The sequence below is a fragment of the Apis florea genome, unplaced genomic scaffold (assembly GCF_048593485.1).
Source record: "Apis florea isolate Af1SG1 unplaced genomic scaffold, ASM4859348v1 contig_3732_pilon, whole genome shotgun sequence".
Taxonomy (NCBI): Eukaryota; Metazoa; Arthropoda; class Insecta; order Hymenoptera; family Apidae; genus Apis; species Apis florea.
This window is the reverse complement of record NW_028256824.1, coordinates 339,562-359,824: the sequence shown is the minus strand read 5'-3', so window position 1 is coordinate 359,824 and position 20,263 is coordinate 339,562. Positions and strand designations below refer to the sequence as shown.

Here is a 20,263-nt window from a genome sequence, read left to right as displayed (position 1 = left end):
TATTTGAACATTTACGAAATTCTCTTAATCGTTCTCCACAATTTATAGGCGTTTGAACAAAATACTCAAATGTCATCGTTCGAGAAACACGTGTTTGAAAATACAATAAAACTTACACGATCCATCGCACTATGCTAGGAGGATTATCGACACAACTACGTTGACATTTCGTAAATGACTGAGATATAGAGACTGGTCGCACGACTTCCGTACGTCAACGACCCTCTCCGTTCAAAGGAATCACGGAGTGGAACGGTGGCTGAGGTCGCCACCCACATCGTCGAAAGCGCTTCCACGATCTATAGATAGCTTTCTAAACTTTGAAACCGTGTCAGTGGGCGAATCACTTCCATAACACGCGTCGTGCACGTTTGATTTCATTGTGCAACTATCATTACGTGTGAAAGACTCTACGACGAAGATACTTATGATTACACGTCGATAATATATCTAGACATACTTCTTTCCACGTATTTATTTTCCCATTGAAATTTTATTTTTTAATTTCTAGTGAAACGTGAACAAACTCGAAAGGATAAAGCGATACAACATATCCCGTATAATTTAAAATTCGTGATTTACGTCGAATATAAAAAACTTCTTGCAAAATTAAATTTTATACCAAAGTGTGCCTTCAATTATAATATAAATTTTAATTTTTATCTTCTACACAATTTTAAATCATCCTCAAATATTTTCAATATTCTCAAAAATTATTTACTAACAACTCCTCTTCGTGATTCAACAGGTGATTCCGAATTAAATATTAAAAGAATTTCCTTAATAAATCCCGAATAATGTAATGATCCGAATCCTCGAATTAATTCCAAGCGATTCATTATTCAATTTTATCAACCCAATTCTCTAACTCGAGGCTAAAATAATTTCCCAAATGAAACCCGATCGATCCAAAAAACCCTAATAACCTTAATTATCAATCGCGCGGCCAATTTCCGCCCGATATCATTCATAACTTGGTTAATAAGCGGAACATCGGGTCGATGTTCGAGCGGGGCAAAAACCGATCTCCGATCGACAGACGTCCGAACGAGGATCCGCCCTTCCTCTCGAATTTCTTCATCTGTTTACGTCTTTGTCCCGACGTGGCGACGAAATTCGGCCCTGGGAGCCCGGGGATGGAGTCGCGTCGCCCGCGTCGCGGCGAATACTCGCACGTATCGGCCCCCCGTCCTCGGGAATTCGGTTTTGCTGCGTAACGCGGATCGCAAACGAACGCGACGCTGCGTTCCATCGGCCGGTCTTAATCTGGCCGGCCGATCGGAATCATGCGAAAATAATTGCGCAACGACATCCTTCTTGCGCATCCCTTGGTCGGCCACCGCGCGTAGAAGAAGGCCGGATACGAGCGAGCAGAGTGGTGAGAGGGAAGAAGCGTCGGTATTTCGTAGCGGCCAGATGCTGCGGCGACGTTGCGGACGAATGCAGAAACGGCGCCACAAACTTTGAGAATGCGGATCGGACGTGGATCTGCATCGCTGCGGGATTCTTGTCGGCCAATAAGCCTCGCGGACCACGCGTTTCCTCCGCCTCGATCGCTTCGAAGATTAATGTCCTAATCGTTGCCCGAGATAAGAAGCGGCAACTCCGTTTCTTGCGACAAGGGGCCACGGGGCTTGGGCGCCCGACGTAGGGAGGAACGTTCTAGCTCGGGCAAGAAGTTCATTAGGGTTATTAAATTGAATTTGTCCAGGCGCGGGTTTCTGCTACTTTGCCGTGTCTCGTTTTTCGCGACTCGTTAGAAAATTTTGGCGGTGGTCGGGGTTGGTTTTTATCCCGTACTCGTGGGAAAGGCACGTGAAAGTTGTGCGTCTTTTTTTTTGTTATCTATCGTTCTTTCTATTAATGAATTACATTTCAAATAATTTAGAAAGAACGAATTCGAAAGTGAGTTGTCCGTTGATCCGGATGAGATGAATTCACGTTTACGTCTTAATATAATACTAATTAGCTATGCTCTTCTTCAGATGTCAATTTTATTCACTCGATTGTTAGTCGCAATACTGGTTATATTCGCGGGACTCGCAATCAGTTGCGTGTAAAACTAGTCGGAGGGCGACTTCCGCTAACTGGAGGCGCCGTCGGCTTCCTTTTCAGGCAACGCCACGTTCTGAACAACTCGTACATCTCCCTCATTCGTCTGTTCTCCTCTACTCGTTTGCTATTTTACAGCAGAATCCTTCCTTTTCCACTTGTGTCTCCCTTTTATATTCCGCACGACGTGCGCGCCTCTCCTCGTCCCACTTTGCTCGGCCGCACGATGGAAATTCTTACAGCAGCAGGAATATAAGGAGCACTGGCTCCGAACCCTCCGGGGACGTGTCGATCTCTTTTCTTCTCCCTCGTTTCTTCGCAACTTTTCATCGGCGCCGTTCCCCGCTTCGGGCCGTAAAATCAACCTGATTTCCGAGAACCTTGTAAACTGTTCGATCGAGTATTTAAATTTCCTTTGCATACGTAATCTTTTATCACCAGGAAAATTAACCAGAAATAGATTTCAAATCATGATTTCTAACGAGATTTATATCGGAAAAAGAAGGAAATATTAAACTGGAAAAAGAACAAGTATTCGTCATCGTACGATTACAAAATTTTCATCAAAAACAAAAACGTTTCGTGTTACGTTATACGAAACCATTGGGATTTAATTGTAAATCCTGAACAGGTGACCAAACAACAAGCATCGAATATTCACTTTACACTTTTCCGCCGTAAAAGTCTCTTCCAACAATCGCCTCCAAGGATGCGAAATACTCCGAAAAACCTCCTCGTAAAAGGCGACTCTTCGTTGCCCACGCAACAGAAGCGTACTCGAGGGAACGAAGATCTTTCACGAGGTTGCGAGGTAACTGAATTACGAGACAGCCGATGCAACCACCGTCGCGTCGGTGGTTCCCGAGGCGCGTCAAACAGAAAGTTACGGCGAGGCCGCGATGGAAAAAAGAAAAAAAGAAGTATCAGAAGAGAGAGAGAGAGGAGAGGAAAAAAGAGTAAGAGGATAGGCGCGAGATAACCGAGAGAGGCGAATGGTCGAGGTCTCCCGTTTAGTCGGGGGAGAAAAGTGGTAGTTGGAGCGGTGAAGAAGTGTCGGTCGAGGTCGGCCAGGCAACACGTTCTCCTTCGTTTTCGGGCCTGGGACCGGGCCACGAAATTCATCGGCGAATTTCGAGCCCCGTGGGGCTGCGGAAACGTGGCAATTATCTTCGACAACGGGGTTACGAAAATTACCGGCCGAACTCCTCGGCTGAGATTAAAATTCTCCTAAATTTACGACGCCTGCGCGCTTCTGAAAGACAATGGCGACCCGGTATCGATTATGGGGCGCGAATTCCCCTATGGTTCGCCCAATTATTTCTGCCTGGTTCTAGGAACCATTGTTAGGGTGTCGATTTTCACGCGCCTCACGTGTATTTAAGGTGACGTTTATGGGAGGAGATGAGGCGAAATTGATAGCGGTTTCCTTTAATTTTACGACACTGGAACAAGATTCTTTTTTTTCTTTTTGTATGTATACAAGCTGTTTCCTTTAATTTTGGAACTTGAATCTTAAGATATTTTGTATTTATAAAGGGTGTCTAAAGATAAATTGATGGCACATGATGAAGGTGAAATCATTTTCAAAAAATTAAAAAGGAACACGTAATTTTAAAATAAATTTTAAAAGTAATATTTTATCAATCGTATGACACAAAGTCCTGTTTTCCTTATTAACTAGGTTAATAACGATAAACTCAAAATATAAATCAAATTTTATCGATTTTCCATATATATTCGCGAAATTGATTATTTCTTTTATCTCTAAGACTGCACAAAATTTATGTAATTTATCATCTAGTGAAGAGAAATTTCAAAATTGCAGTATTTCATCATATCATTATAAGTTATTTAAAAAAGAAAATATTTTATCAATATTAAAATTACCCATAACACGTATTTAAATGATTAAAACAAAAATTGATTCTCTCGATAAATTCCCACAATTAATCTATTACAAAATATCGATCAAACCAATCAATATTATCCACCGAATGACACAAATATCAATTCTCTAGCCTAAAATCAATTTTTCCCTGATCGTTGAATCTCTCGCTTACAAACTCCTACCCCGAATCGTTCGACCGTTGGAACGCTTCATCCTTGCTCAATTCCTGGCAAATTTCGCGACCACCCCTCGACCAACGCTTGGGATCACGCAAACGAGTCCCTCGCGCGATGCATAATGTATCATCGGCGGATCACCACCGTCGACGACCCGCGAGGATCGCCGGCGAAGAAAGCCATCGCCACGTGGACTCGCCAATGAGTGAATCTGTCGGCAAAAAGCGGCGAGCCGGGAGGAAGGGGGCACCACGCGAAGGAAACGAGCCGGCGACGTTGAACGGCCACGAAACCGAAATCCCGCGGCGAGGTGGTTCTTTTGCGGGTTTGAAAGAATGGCCCACCTTCTAGGAGGCGAGCGTCGATTTTTATGCGCCACTTTAGGACGCCATTAAACGGGCAAAGTAATACGGAATAACCACACGCCGATGGCAGCGGCGGCGGCGCCGTCGCCGCCGTTTATTTCGCCTCGTAAACATCGATACGCGCCGTGCGGCCTCTTCTTCTCGATTCTTCCCCGCCGATTCGACTCCCATCCCGAGTCGAAATAAAGACAGGGTATCGTAACCGTCGGAGCTATGCTTCCTTCTGAGACAAAGGGAGGAAGAGAGATGATAAGATGATTTATCTGTAGCTCTGTAATGGAAGGATGGTAACGCTATTCGTATGAGATTTATATTTGCTTCAACGGGCACAATATGTATTTTGTTGAAAGAAGTTTTACACGTATTCGCAATTAATTTTATTCGAATTGGTTTAATAAAGTGTCTTCGAACTTAATTTAGAAAAAGAGAAACTCGACGATACCTAAGTTCTTCTTCGTTTACGATCGATTTTTTTTTAACGAAAAGTAATTAATCTATACGAGAAGCTAATAATTTAGACTTTCTAAAGGAAAGAAACTAACGTTTCTGATCTTGTGGAATCATGTTCGAAACTCTCTCTTGAACGTTCTAAAGGCTAACCAGAGAGACGATCGGCCTGCACAAGAATAAGTACCGCGATTGAGAAGATGGGAGACGGTTGGAAGCTCGAAGGAGAAACAATAATTTAGGAACACCCGTCCAGGCGAGAGGCCGGACGCCGAGGAACAATGGGCTCCTTCCACCTCGAAGGTGAAACTCGTCGTACCGCACCGAACACTGATTCTCTAATAAAAGTCACCATGTAAACACGAGTTGCCATCCTCAGTCCTGCTCGAGAAGCGTTACGAGCATTGACTCTTGACACCCAGCCATAAGGGTTGAATAAAGAGTATCCCGCTTTGTTGTCGCTTTATTCGAACCTCCATTACTCGAGGATTAATGCATACACCGGTGACTTTTCTTTATTCGATACTTCCAGTTGCTTCGCGAGATAAAGCTATTTTTACCAAAGGTTATATCTTTTTATTAGAAGGTGATCGAAATCTTGGATGAGAAGAAGTATGATATTAGACTTCCTACATTCCTATTCGATAATTTAAATTTTGATTATAATTCCAACCTCTCGATGTAACGGAAACTAAATTATATATCCAATGTAAAGAGATGTTGCGCTCGTGTAAATCGCAGATTCCGATCTGTAATCGGAGCGCACAAAGATTTATCGCGCGTTAAAACGGAGCATCAGGGCGAGATTATTCAATAAAACCGACCGGCAGAAAATAAACACGTTGACGCGTACGCGTTTAAACTCCTATACGTTAATTATGCGCCGATCAAAAAAAAAAAAAAAAAAAAAAAAGAAAAAGCTCGTTAGAATTTCCAACGTCGCGTCGCAAAGTTACAAAATAAATGGCGAGATCGAAAGAATCGGTCGGCTCCCGCGGTTTCTTTGCCCGCGACAAAAACGGGTTTGCGTGTAAGCGAAAAGCAATTAATCATCGATACGAGTTCCCGGTTTGCGTGTAATCCCCCGTGAGCCACGCACACTCACACACGAATCGGTTCGCAAAAAGGCAAAGATTTCGCCGTGGAAAAAGGGAGCAAAATGAAACGGGGACAAAAATACTCGAACTTCGTGTCCTGACACATATTTATGCAGCCCGGCCTCCCATTACCGCGACCACACTTCTAAATATCACTTCTCCAACAAACACGCTATGGGAATAATGTAACACCTTGCACATATATGGCACTGCCGACCAATACGCGTTTTGTATTACGGTTCTATTTTCGCGCCAAATTGACCACGATTCAAATAACTTTCGTTTGGATCCGGTGCTTGGCTATTCGAAATACCGTCGATTGTTTCTTTCGCGATAAGGGAAATAGAGTAAAAACCGGTTCGAGATATTCAGTGGTTCCATAAATTCGACTTCTACGTTGCTTATTACGTTGCAGGAATGAAGTATATTGCAAGTAATTGTAAATTGTTTCGAGTAAACAAAAAAAAAAAAAAAAAAAGAAAAAAGATAATAGTAGATCGAGTAGATTCGAATGTACATTTGTATACATTTACAGAAAAAGAAATACAGGTTATATCCTATATTTCGCTAGAAGTAAAAAATATTTTTCAGGTGAAATATTTTGAATCAATTAAGCAAAACTGCGAATCACAGCAAGATAGCTATTAATTGCGAATAAATTGGATCAAGGTTATCATTATACAGTAATATAATGTTTCTTTCGAGGGTGCACGAAGTTGATCTTATTTAATTACGAAGGATAATCGCTATATCGCTCGTCAATTTTAAATAGATAGGAGATTTTCTTTAATTTTTCTTCCTTTGAGCGATCTTCATTAACAATTTTCTTCCTTGATCTCTTTGCTCTTTTATTTCTCGATCGTGTCACGGAAAATTATAGCAAATAGCGTACTAAGGAACGACGAATCGCTTCGTCATTCTGGATCGAAGTGAAGTTACAGCCACCATGACCTTGCACGAGCCACGATCCTGGCGCGGAATTGAAGAGCGAAAAGAAGGCCGACGTAGAGTGGCTGTGTTGTGAGTTCGAGCTCCAAGATATACATATAAGTGGTTCGTATACGTTATAAACCGTGGCATAACCATCTTAGGGCGTAACATTAATAGCTTTATGGTTTATTGCTTTCGAGTCTGCGGTTAAGCTCCTCTCCACTCCCCCCTATGTACAGAGAATGCTAAGATGACGCCTTTGTTTTTAATCTTATTGCTATATTTCTCGATCGAAAATTTGATCCTTGATCTATCGAAGAGTATAGAGATACATTATCAATATTTTAGTGTGCAGTGTGAATATTATTGGTAACGATGAGACAAGAGAAATAACTTGATTGTTGATATAGTAGTGAATATTATATGATAATGAGGTAGAATAAATTATTGAATTAAGAGAGTAAAGAAAATAACGATTGGAAATTATTTTATTTTATCTTATCATAATTAAAATGATTGTTATTTGTCAGGAAATTTAAATATAATATAATTATTTATCAAAAAAAAAAAAAAAAACTCTTAAAGTTCACAAAGCTATTCTTAAAATGCGTCTATTTATCATAAGTTTTTTAGTCTTTACTTTTTTTTTAGATACATAAATATAAAATCAAATTAGAAAAAGGCAATATAACTTATCAAGTAATTTGTTCAATAAAATGTTGCAATAAAAAAAACTTTATCTATCATTTATTTATATTTCATTTGCAATTAAAAATATTTCATACTCGTATAAAATTCATATAACAATATAGAATTTTGTCTATCTTATCTGTTTGATAAAATACTTAAATTCAATTAATTTTGAGATTTAATTGTGTCGATGATCATTGGATATTTTGTTGATCCTCTTTCTGCATCTCATTTGCAGTATATACGCAAAAACAGTCTTTCCTGTTGTGATCTTTGCATAATATTTAAATACACATCAATTAACTACAAATTGCAAAGATCATTTCAATTGCAAATTTCTAACCATCTTAATTCTCATTTTTCCTCTTTGTTCTTCTGATTCTTGATTTTCAGTTTCAGAATTTCAATTTCATCAACAGTATAAAATAAAATGTTATACACATTGTTAAGCGAATGAGTTTGCATTTAATCTTAACGACGCATATTATTTTTATTTTTTGAGATCCACGTGAAATAAAAGAGATCTAACAGGTATTTCGCCTCGTGATCTCACGTTGTCATTATGTAAATTACACAAATTGCCAATACCTTCAATTGGTACACTTTATTCTTTTGCTAAAAATTCTTTAACAAATTTATTATGAACGCAATAATTAGAAATTGAAGAGAATACAAACTCAAATTATCCCTAATGATATGTTTCCAATAGTGAAAAGAAATATTTGATGCACAATTCACAATCGATTACATAATTAATTTTTTTATTGTTACGTAAAATTGATTTTAAATTGAATATGTATAATTATGTATAAATTAAATTTTATATAAGATTATAACAAAAAGAAAATTTCATCAATCTTCACAGTATTTCTTTAGAGATACTTTAGAAATGCAATTCATTCTTATGCAAACAAGAATTAATTTGAAAGACTGTGAAAATAAATAAATTTATGCATCATTGTCACATGATTCTTCAAGTCGCAACAACATTGAGGAAGAATTAAATTTTGTAATAAAAAATACAATTTAATCCAGCAAATTATTACTTTTACGAGGCATCACGAATCACAGTAAAGCGCGCGAAATTTGAATTCTCTGAAAAACATCGCGGCACCGTTTGAAAAGAAACGTCTTCTCTGTCCTCCTATATCCATCCACAGGATAATACGCCCAGGGCAGAGGCGAGAAAGTAACGACGAATCAAAATGAAGTACGGGGGGCAACAACTTGGACGAGGAACGAACGACTGCATGTGGAATGCGCTTTGTTCGAGTCTCTCTGTTGGATCCGTGGCACGAATGTTCTTCGCCTCTCGTTCCATCGTTTCTCTTCCTTACCTAAGGCGGTGAGGTTGTTTCTCGATCTTTCTCGTTCTCATCTCACCTCGGCAACCTCAGCAGCCCGTCATCAGGCAGAACGTTGCACGAGGGCACGCGAACTCGCGTTTGCCCTCTCTCAGAGTATTAACTTTCAACCTCCACTCGTACATATCATCTTTGCCATCACTGTCTTTCCCCTGTGAATTGAGTCCTTGCTTTTGCTCGTGTCATTGCCGAATACATTATCTTTGACATAGATACTCCATGAAATGTACCGATCCTTTATTACGTCATATTTTATGTGCGAGTATTATACCTTCTTCTTTTCGGCAGAAAAAAATTGATGAAAAAGTGACTAAATTTAACGTTGGTGAAGTCTTGAAGTTTTAAGAGATTTAAATATTGGAGGGGATAATTATTTTTTCAAAGAATTTTTTTTAAACGTTAATACTAATAATATTACGTAAATTTTCTTTTGAGATGGAAAGTATTGAAGAAAAGGGGAAAAGAGGAAAGATCTTCAATTATTTTATACGATGAAAATTCTAATAGTTAATATATTCTGAGGAAGAATAAATCATCAAATTCAAGGATGGCAAAGATTGGAAATTATTATTTTTTTTTTTTTTCGAATTTTTATAATTCTCAAAGGCAAAGAACAGATAAGGGAAACTAAAATTTCAACATCGACATGTTGAAGTTGAACAGTGGCTTGTGTTAACAATAAAAATAGATGCATATCTAACTTTATTTCATGGTCGAAAGTCATATATGAACCGCTTGAAATATTATGATTTATGGTCAAGGTCATTACATCATCGACCTTCTTTGAATTGTCAAAAATATAATTGATTTAGGCTTGCAATTTTCATCATCCAGGTAATATAAACGACATGAAAATAAATTTATGCCTTACTCTGTCTTTTTTAACCATTAGAAGAACAGCTTTGTTAACTATGACCGCAGGCTTTCATATTATATATGAAATTTTGCGCAATGTTCATAAATCAAGTTTATGTATGTCATAATATGTCAAAATATTATAAAAGAATGCTTAGTTATATAACTAAATAATTTATTAACAATATTATCGTGTCGTTTTTTCAGAATGGAAGGGATTCACAATAACAATATTACAAATTATTACATATGCACTATAATTTCGTAAATAAATCTTCAACAACTTCCATCGCTATATTTGTCAGACAATCTATTAACTGAACTATTCTATATTGCCTGCAGCTATTCATTAGCGGTGTAACGGTAGCATTAATGATTTTGATAATATCCCTTCACTATTGGATGTTTCGCAATACGCGAGAAACTTTTTTAAAGCATTTAACACATCGTTCCAAAATAAAAAACGACGCATAAATCTTATTTCAAATATATAGTATATTCCGTATACGAATAATAAAAAATTTGAAAATGGCGTGCACATAATTTACATGTATTTAACACGTAATAATTAAACATGATTATCAATTACAATCAAACCATCTCTCATTATTGGAGATTAAGATTAATAGAATATGATTAGATTGTAGGAAATATCCATCGACTGACCAGTGAAAGCAGCTTTCACCCCTGCAAGGATCGTGGAATCCTGAATTATCGATACACCGGATCGTAAATCATTTCGTTGGCGGTCCGAATCGTGGATTCGTAATGGCCGACGTATAACTCGCGCCTTGGATAACAATCTCTTTCCTCCCTTTCGAGCGGTTTCGCCAGTTGCGGCGCGAGGGGAGATTTTAATATACGACCGAGGTTGAGATCGTGGTGTAAACCGACCGACTCGTACCTATGGAATCCCTGAACCGCAGATAAACACGTAGATACGAAGACTCGACACGTTTGCTCTCAGTTCGCTCGCAAAGAACGCGATCCTTCTCGTATAGGGATTTTCATCGGGATATTTTAATTGCCATGACGAATGTTTGCTCACAAATCGCATGGAATATATGCCCAACGTAGCTGGAGTTCAATTTGCTTCAACTTATAAATCGATTCTTTCCTTCGTTCCTGTTATTAGGAATATTAAAAAGAAATGTTTATTTTAAAAAAGTTGGTACATTTACGTACGTTCATATTAATTTCAGTTTAATTGATTCCGTTGAATCGATGTAGGTTCACACAATTCACAATTGCGTGTTCAAAAATGTTGCACTATGTTACAAATTTTGCTATGATGAAAAACGTAAAGTAAACGTAAAATTGAACAGCATAAAATGATGAAGGAGAAATAATCGTAAATTGCAAAAAGACGGATGGCAATTAACAATAACAAATAAAATTTGAATTACGTAAAATTACTTCACTCTGTTAAATAACGTACAATAAATAACAATTTCAAACATCATTTCTCAAATTCGTGACGAAAAATTTTTCTCGAGGCCTTGGTGCGGTCCGAGACGCATCTCGGTCCCGTTACATTATACCATCGCTTTTTCTTCTTGGCCGATCGCGGGGGTATCCGGTTCGCTGCGTTCCTCGATCGAGGCGAACGTTTGACATTTAACACGCGGCGCATCGAGTCGAGGCGCCTACAAAGGGAATCGGTCTGTGGTGGATCCAGAACACGGGGTCTCGCGATCGATCCATCCCGCGTGAATCGCGTCGACCACCCTTGAAGAGACGTAGATCTTCTTCCATCTCTTCTCTCTCTTTCTCTCTCTTCCCCCTCCTTCATTCCTTCTCAAGAACGCTCGACATCGCATCGACACGATTCGAACGCGATCGAGGCGCCATCGATGGGCCAATTTTCACGAGGAAATTCTCGCTCGAAGCTGGAATTTTCTTCCGCGTTTCGATCGAGATCGATACGTTCAAGGTTGGCCGGGTTGTTTTTCCGCGAAATCCACGATCGATCGACGATCTTAGCGATTTTGCACGTGGGCGTATACCTCGCTTCGCTTCTCTCGATCACCGCAATAAGCGAGCCGATTTGACCTGGGGGCTGATACACTTTAATATCCCCCTTACCCTTTTGAATCCATAATTCGTATCTCTTGCTCCGTGATGCATAATATGATACAGTAGATCCTCGAGTTATATGCATCCCGTGATGCTAGATTTCGTTCGGCTTTGGGGCGTTGTTTTAGTTTAATAGAGGTTTTGAGAGGGCTTGTCAGCTTTATGCAGTTTCGACATTAACATCGCCTTCGAAATAAGGGTTTTGAATTCAATGTGGAAGGTTTATTAAGTGTTTATTTCATTTTTATCGAACGATTGTTCAACGCGAATAATATCGCTTGTGAATAATATTGAAAATTGAAAGTAACTTGTTTTATTACAATTTACACATATTGCACGAAGGTAGATGTAAAATGCTTCGTAATTGAAGGAAGGTGGATAAAGTAGGTCTCAAGATTCTCAGATTCATCGAGATTACATCTTACGCAATATTGACGAAACTTTCTCCAAAGAATCAAACTAAATAGAAAACGTTTATTCATAGTAAACACCTACGCTTGACACATTTGTTTCTCAGTGATAATTGCAACATTACATGATGACTATGATTTATCAGTTCAATCATTTGCATTGAAATAATGTTTTTGACAAGCAATAGATCCAGATGCTGCGCTTAAATATGTTGTCGATGATGGATGATATTTGTTGTGAAGAAATTATTGTGCCTATTTCGATTTATGCTCCAACAAAATCTCTTATGTTTTCAGATTCATAATCGTTAAATCGATAATTGTGTGACATTTTTAACGAAATCTTTTTTGAAAATATCCTTTGAGAATAAAAACAAATTTCCAATCTATTCTATTCTATTCTAAAATATAATTATAATATTTAAATTTCTCTACTAGAAATATTTTATTTCATTTGTTATGTGAAACTATATTCAAAATGTATAATATAATAATCATTAAATTTCTTCAATTCTGAAATCAACAAACAAATGAATAAAAATTGAAAGAAAGAAGTAATATTATAACAATAACAAATGAAATATTAATTAACATTTGGCATAACCATAACCAGTGGTATCAAACTAAAAAAAGAAAAAAAAAAAAAAACATTGATTTCAAAACTCCACCTTCACCTTTACGACATATCTAGATACATTGAAATCGGATCGCCACGGTTAAAAATGAATTAAAAATAGGCATAGGCTAATCAAGCGAAAACTCAATAAACCTCTTTTCAATCCGGAAAACCTAGTTTATTGGAGACTGGTAAGCAAGCAGGAGCTGAAACGTGGCGAGTTATTGCTCAATTGAATACAGGATCGCGCAATAACAATTCGCTCGCATAATGCAACGGCACGACTACCGGCGACGAGATTCTCTTTATCTCTTCGCACGCCTCGTTATCCCCGCGTCATCTGTCGTTAATGCTTTTGCCACTAGCGGGTTGATTGTAAAAACGAATGTACCGTGACTATGCACCTGCCACGTCCGAAGACGATCGACACGAGTTTTATCGACACGCTTTATCTCGACACGGTCTCCGACAATCGATTTAAGCCGGAGCACGCTTCGTGCGTCTCGAGCTAAGCTCCAAAAACTAAAAAAATCGAAAATGATTCGACGCGTGAATCGGAAGACACGAGCTAACCTGTTCAACCGCAGAACAACCGATTCTATGCGTGAATTTTTCGATCTGTAGCTTAATTCAATTCAATCGAAACTTATATACCAGCTACGAAGATATCGTTATATATTTTCACTTTACAACATTTTTACAATTGTCCCTTCGTATACATTGAGAGAATACAAATCACTTTTATTCTTAAAAACTCTAGAGATATACTTAGGATTAATCCTAAGACAAAAAAGAGGATAGATTTCGAAGTTATTTGAGTGAAATTATAACAAAATGTGACTCGTTACGAGTATTAGTTACGGCAGAATAGAAGAAGATTCGACAAAGCGTTGCAAATAGATTCACCGATCGCGAGGGAACAGGTTTTGAAAGCGCAAAAGGGCCGCTCGGTGCTATACGCTGGCCATTGTTCGATCCATCGAACTCGACGCCCCACGAATCGTTCTCCATTTCTTCCCGCTGTTCTGGATTTATGTTCGTTTCGATTACCACTGGCTAAAGTATTCTTTTCGCGCTGGAAACGAAGAGATTGCACGCGAGAGATTGCGATCGGCTATTTTCTCGCCCTTGCTTTATCCCTGTTTGCGGCTCGGGTTCACGGACAGGAGTTCAGAACAGATTTTTTTTTTTTCATTCATCGTTTAAATCGCGTCTGATATGGATGATATCATTCGTATAATCTTGCATTGCTCATTGAACAACTATTGTTTCATTTATTGTTGATTCTTTTTGTGGAATTCATTTTATTCAACGATAATTTATTCAATATTGTATGTTTTAATCAGTAATATAAACACTCTTACTAAATCCTTCGTCGAGAAGTTTCTTCAATAACAACCAACATCCTTAAGAGAATAAAATTTTCTCATCATCCAAACAGGATACCTTGCAAATGATTAAATGTCAGATACAGTATTGCAACATTTCCTTCAATATTTTTATAATAAATTTATCAACGAGAATTTCTCTTCTGCAGAATCTGCATCAATCCTTCAGTTACAAGACCGTCCTTTTCTACGAATAAATTTTCTCTTTCTTCTTTCGTTCGTGCCCTGTTTGGCAAAGGACGAGAAATAATTTGTCAAATATGTTTCGCGGGCAAGAAGAAAGCGGGCCGCCACAGGTATCCGCCACCATCGCGCAAGAAACAACGCCCTGCATCGTGTGAATTCTTGTATCCTAGCGCTGGATGCAAACGGTGGAATTCCGTTTCCGTGGTGGAGGACATCTGTCGACCTTGCTGACTTTACGCGCAACCGTTATCCACGGAATGCAGCGGCGGATTTCAAGCCGCGACACAGGCGATTACCCAGCAATTAAAGTCCTCGAGACACGCGAGGATATCGGTGGCAAGAACACGAGATTGATATAAATGGCGTTCGTGAGGGCGACAAGAAAGAAGATTTCCCACGTGCGCCATTTTCTTCTACTTTCCCGGGATTTCGCAGTTATGGAATAACGATCGAGAAATTTTTGGGCTGATTATTCGAGCAGTCGAGGCTTCGAAGACGATCGAAGGTAGAATGTGTCTATGTGTATCAGGCGAGATTTGGAATGGACGATCGAGTCCTGAGGATCGATCGATTTTATTGCAAAATGGTTGAAGATGATTGAAGATAAAGTGTGGAAATGAGATTCGTTGGAAATGTTTGAAGAGAGTAAAAGAGAGTATGAAATAGAGAAAAGAACGTGAAGCTATTATGATATACCTATTAATTGTAAAATTATCTGTGATCATTGTATTACGTATATCTATTAATTGTAGAAGTTAATAGAATTGTTAAATGTCAACTTTTATGTCGTGTTTTTAAGTTCCTACGATATTAAAACTAGAAAGTATAATTTAATCACGTAAATATCTATGAATTTTTAATTCAATTAAATAAACGACGAATGTCGAAAATTCGACGTCAATGCTATCTTCGATCTTCTACAATTAAGAAAAGAAAAGATTAAAAAAAATTAAAAAGGGGAAGAATCTATGATTTTACGGTCTCTTTTAAACATTCCACACACCACCTACGTACAATATCTCTTTCCCCCTTCACCGGCTCAATCTCTTTATGGTTCTTCTCGATTCTCGATCGATGAAAAATCCACCCACTCCAATCTCTCACCCTCACTATCATCCACCCACCCGTTTTCCTAGCTAGATCTGCGGGGACCCTAATGGATTACCGTGCTCATCATCCATCAAACGGACTTTTCGAGCTCTCTCATTTTTCGATTCGATCTATATTATTCGTGGATACTCTTCAACGAATAGTCTTCACGAAAAATTTCCATGAGAAAGATGGATCATTCTGCGTAGAATCCGTTTATCCCTTCTTCGCTAAATTCTAGGAATAATGATTAAATATCATATAAATCTGATAGACAAACATAAACGATCCCTGTTGTGGCGCGAGCATCATAAGTAATTCGAAAAAAATTAAATTGTAACTTTCAAACTGGTTCAAAACTGTGCAACAAGAAACACGAACGTGTATCTCAAACCAATAATATCCGTGCAAAAACGCCACGTGTGGAATTTATCGAACAAGAAACTTCCTAATTACTTCAACTTCGCGCAAAATAGCAAAAAGGTAATCGGCTCTCGATCGAACTGTTCCTCAAAAACAACTTCGTCGCACTTCTTTCAATATCTTTCTTAGAAAAAAAAAAAGAACAAACTCAACCGTATGGAATGAAGTTTTTCAAAGTTTCATAATTTCTTCACGATTCTCTCCCCCGATCGACAAAGGAAACAATATCGTTGCCCGGATTTAATCGTTCCGCTGACATCCACAGCCCAGTTAAAAGGGAAAAGGAAACGAGCCGTGAATCGTGACTCGTAACGAATGGGCCATTTTCTCCATTATTAGTGCTCGCCTGTGGAAGCACCTGTTACGATCAGCTCCCTCAGGGCTGTCCACCTTGTTCGTGCCTTGTTTACCTCCCCTCAGGGGGATTGCGAAAGGGGGATCGAGGAAAAATGATTAATAAAGGCTTGTCCGGGGCACGTGGAATTCAGGTTTAATTGAATCGATATCGATAGAACAGTTTACGCAACGATCGGGCGCGTTCGACGACGTGGCGATTCAATTAGTCGATTCGTCGTCAACTTACGCGTGTCGCGACACCGGTTGAACGGTTTGGATACGAGGAGACGGATAGCGGTTAAATAATGGAGAAATAAGTTACCAGAGCCGCGACGTTTATTACCGCGTACAGAAATACCTCGATCCTGTAATCGATGAGATTAAACTTTGAATGGCATTTATGCGATGGCCGGCTGAAACCGCTCGATGCCGGTTTAAATATAATAGCGATTATCTCCGGCATTTATTGCGCCCGTGAAGCGGTTGGAATTTCTGACGGAGCCTCGATAACCGACTTGACCGGTTGCAAGCCGATGATCTCTGGTCTGGCCGGCATTGTTTTGAATACAATTATAAAAAGAGAAAAATATTCGAGCTTTCAATCATCCTTCCCTCTCGTGATTTTGATTCTTTTCATTCTCACAATCTCGTGTAAATTAGAATTAAGTTTAGTATTTTAAATTCCCCTTGCGAAAATTTCCCTTCCTCTTCGTCTCCCGATCGATTTTCTAATTGGCCGTGGATTAAACCTAGGATATTCGAAAGGACAATTTCGTTGCAAATATCCTTTTGGACGGAGCGAAACAATGAGGGATGATGGATCCTCTAGAATCTCGCTTGGAAACGATTGAGAGAGAGAGAGAGAGAGAGAGAAAAGAAAACAGAGGAGGAAAAAAATAAAAGGAACGCTTTCTACTGTCTCCTGAATCTGTCTCCGATCTCTTCGAATCCCTACGCCGGGCGCAATCCCACGAGTACATAAATATCTGCCTAGCATATTGAACGGTCATATTTCATGGGGAGGCAAAAAAAGCGAACGTCCCTCGGAAATTCAACGTCTCAATCCGTCTCTGGGATCTCGTCAATATTCCGAGCGGTCAATTAAGGCATGCCTCCCAGATGTCCCTTTCCGATCCAGCGCATACACGTCGATAGAGTTGTTGCCCACTGTGGCAGACATTGCACAGGATAGCGTTTGTGACAAGGATAACTCGGGTGCAGAAGCAGCCAGAAAGAGATCAGGGAGTAATCGATGAGTTTAGGGGGAGAATGAAATTCTTGAGGATGAGAGATTTGTAATTTGGACAAATGTACGAAATGAAAATTTAATATGGATAGGATGATGATCGAAATAAATGATATAGAAGGAAGTAATCATGGTAATTAAGAGAGAAACTTGTTTTTATCTTGTGAGAAATCTACTTAGGTATGAGGCTTTTAAGTAAAAAGATAAAAAAAAAAAACAAACGTGATAGAGGTAATTTTGACATGTATAATTAAAAGTGACAATGCAGATAAGTGTTCCAGAGAAACACTGGCTAAGCTACAAGTGGTAACTGATAAAAGAAGAACTTGTTTTTAAATGAGACGAACATTCAGGGATGAAGATGTTGAGAATGAGAAATAAAATTGATTATGATTTGAAAGAGAACTGAGAGTAGAGTAAATTCTCGATTGAACGTTTTGGAGGAAGAAGTCGATTTTTAAGAAAAATATACACGAAAACTTCATCGACACGAAGCTACTCTTTTTTCGATGATCGATCTCTTCGAAATTTATCGCTCTTTCCGCCAATGTTTCTTCAAAGGGTTCAATAAATTACTTATATAACTCACGAGAGATTAAATTAAACAAAGTTAAAAAGTTATTCCTTCTTATCTAAACATCACAACTTTATAAAAACAAGAAACGAATGAATTACGACATAAAATACGGTAATACGTCCGCAATAAAATCCTCCCGAACAAAACTTATCTCGTCCTCTCTACACTGAAATTCTAATAGGTAATTCACGCAACGGGAACAGTCATAAATCGACAGATATAAAACACGTAAATCCGAATATCGAATCTTTCTCTCTATAATGTATACATAAGTAACGTGGTGAAGTAGCCCGGCATCGTTAACGAACACATGTTTCTTCTTCCAGAAACGATACGCGGTTTCAAGCGGGTAATCCGGAAGATCGAAGATACGTAAGAAGGCGATTACTTAAAGGGAAAGCTCGTGTGGCTCGAGCTGATAGAATTAATGCTTGCCGATCAAAGACGGGCCGCCGCTATAAAAAAGGCCACGAATTTCGTTAATGTAAAAGCGAACGTGGCCGAAAGCGCACGAAATCGGCGCTGTTCGCAAAAAGATTCCGATCAGCGTGACCGTGACTGCTTTTTACCGAACGATGTCCAAAACGATGTCTTCGTTAACTTCCAAAATTGCATTCATGGGGGGTTTGGAGAGGAAAAAGAGCGGATCGTTTGGAGTAAGATCTGTCCGTTGTTTGTATTCACTGGGCTAAATATAAATATAGGGTACAAGATGAGATCGCGTGTTATTATTTAACTCTTCCAAACGCTAATAAGATCTATTTATTATTGCATAGTTACGTTATCATGATAATTGTCATTATAAGATAAATTCACGAATAAAATTTATATCCTATTCTATTTTCTCATATCTCAGCGTTATTCGTAAATATTGTTTCCTTTGGCAGATAAAGTATTATTATTATATATTGCGATTAGAGTAAATAACGAGAATGAGAATATAAAAAGTATACGATAACAAAAACGCTAACAAAGAAAAAAAAGAAATGTTTGAATTATCCTGAATGATAAGCAACACGAAACTTCAATTAAATAATCAGCAGTTTATAATTCGAAATATATATTTGACACGTTATACGATAACTCATCCACGTCAATCGAAACATTTCAATTTACTAGAAACCCTGTTCCCACAGTTGTCACAAGATGAACGGTGAGTCCGCCATGTTAATTGACACTTTATTCTCGGTTGTGATTCGCGCTAAAAGCTTGCAACGATAAAGCTGGAACGATTAACTCCGCGCGGGATATAATCTGACGAAAAATGGCCCGGAGTCGTTCGAATATCGTACGGCAATAACACGTCGAACGTATCTTCTCGGCCGAAATAAAAAATGATGAAAGAAAATCGAGGGGAGGCTGCACACTAGCGACACCACGTAAGTTGTCGTCCCCTAATGGTCACCGAGCGTATCAACCCCGGCTTATCATGTTAATGGAAACCTTTATGGAGACCACTTTAGGTGATATCTCTCAAAATTGCGGCACACCGAGGGATCTTGGGTGGTTATCTTTGTAAAGAGTTGCGTCTTTACGTTCTGGGCCGAGCACCGATTTTTTTTTTTTTTTCCTCCCCCCAATTCGATACGTCCAATGGAAATCAGTATTTATTGCTTTTTCACCGTGCTCAACTTAATTATGACAAAGTTAAGGGAAGAAAGGATATTATGATTCTATTAATCTGTGTTGTTACAACATTGATTGAACTGGTATTAGTTGCTAACGCATTTTGAAGGAGAAATTACTTTTGCATATGTTGTTATTAAGGAGAATGGAAAATGTAAATTTTTATAATTAATCTTCTTTATAACATTTTATAATAAGATCCTCCCCGTTAATTTTTGTTCTCTCATGGGGAAGAAAAGGGAAATTCTTGTCTTATTAAATATTTTTAATTTCTTTCTTTTTTTTTTTAATAATTCAATGATTCGTCGTTCACTATTGTTCACACAATTTTTATGATTATTATATTACAGAAAAAATATAGTCACCAATCATGTTGAAATTTGTAATAAAAATTAGACAAGTGTGTGCTGTTATGATTGTTATACT

The 20,263-nt window shown here is 38.4% G+C and overlaps 1 protein-coding gene across 4 annotated transcripts in view; it reads right to left on the bottom strand.

Annotated features, from left to right (window-relative positions):
- The window catches only part of Egfr (epidermal growth factor receptor), a 153,977-nt gene that overhangs the window by 9,542 nt on the left and 124,172 nt on the right, over positions 1-20,263 (bottom strand). The window lies entirely within an intron of this gene.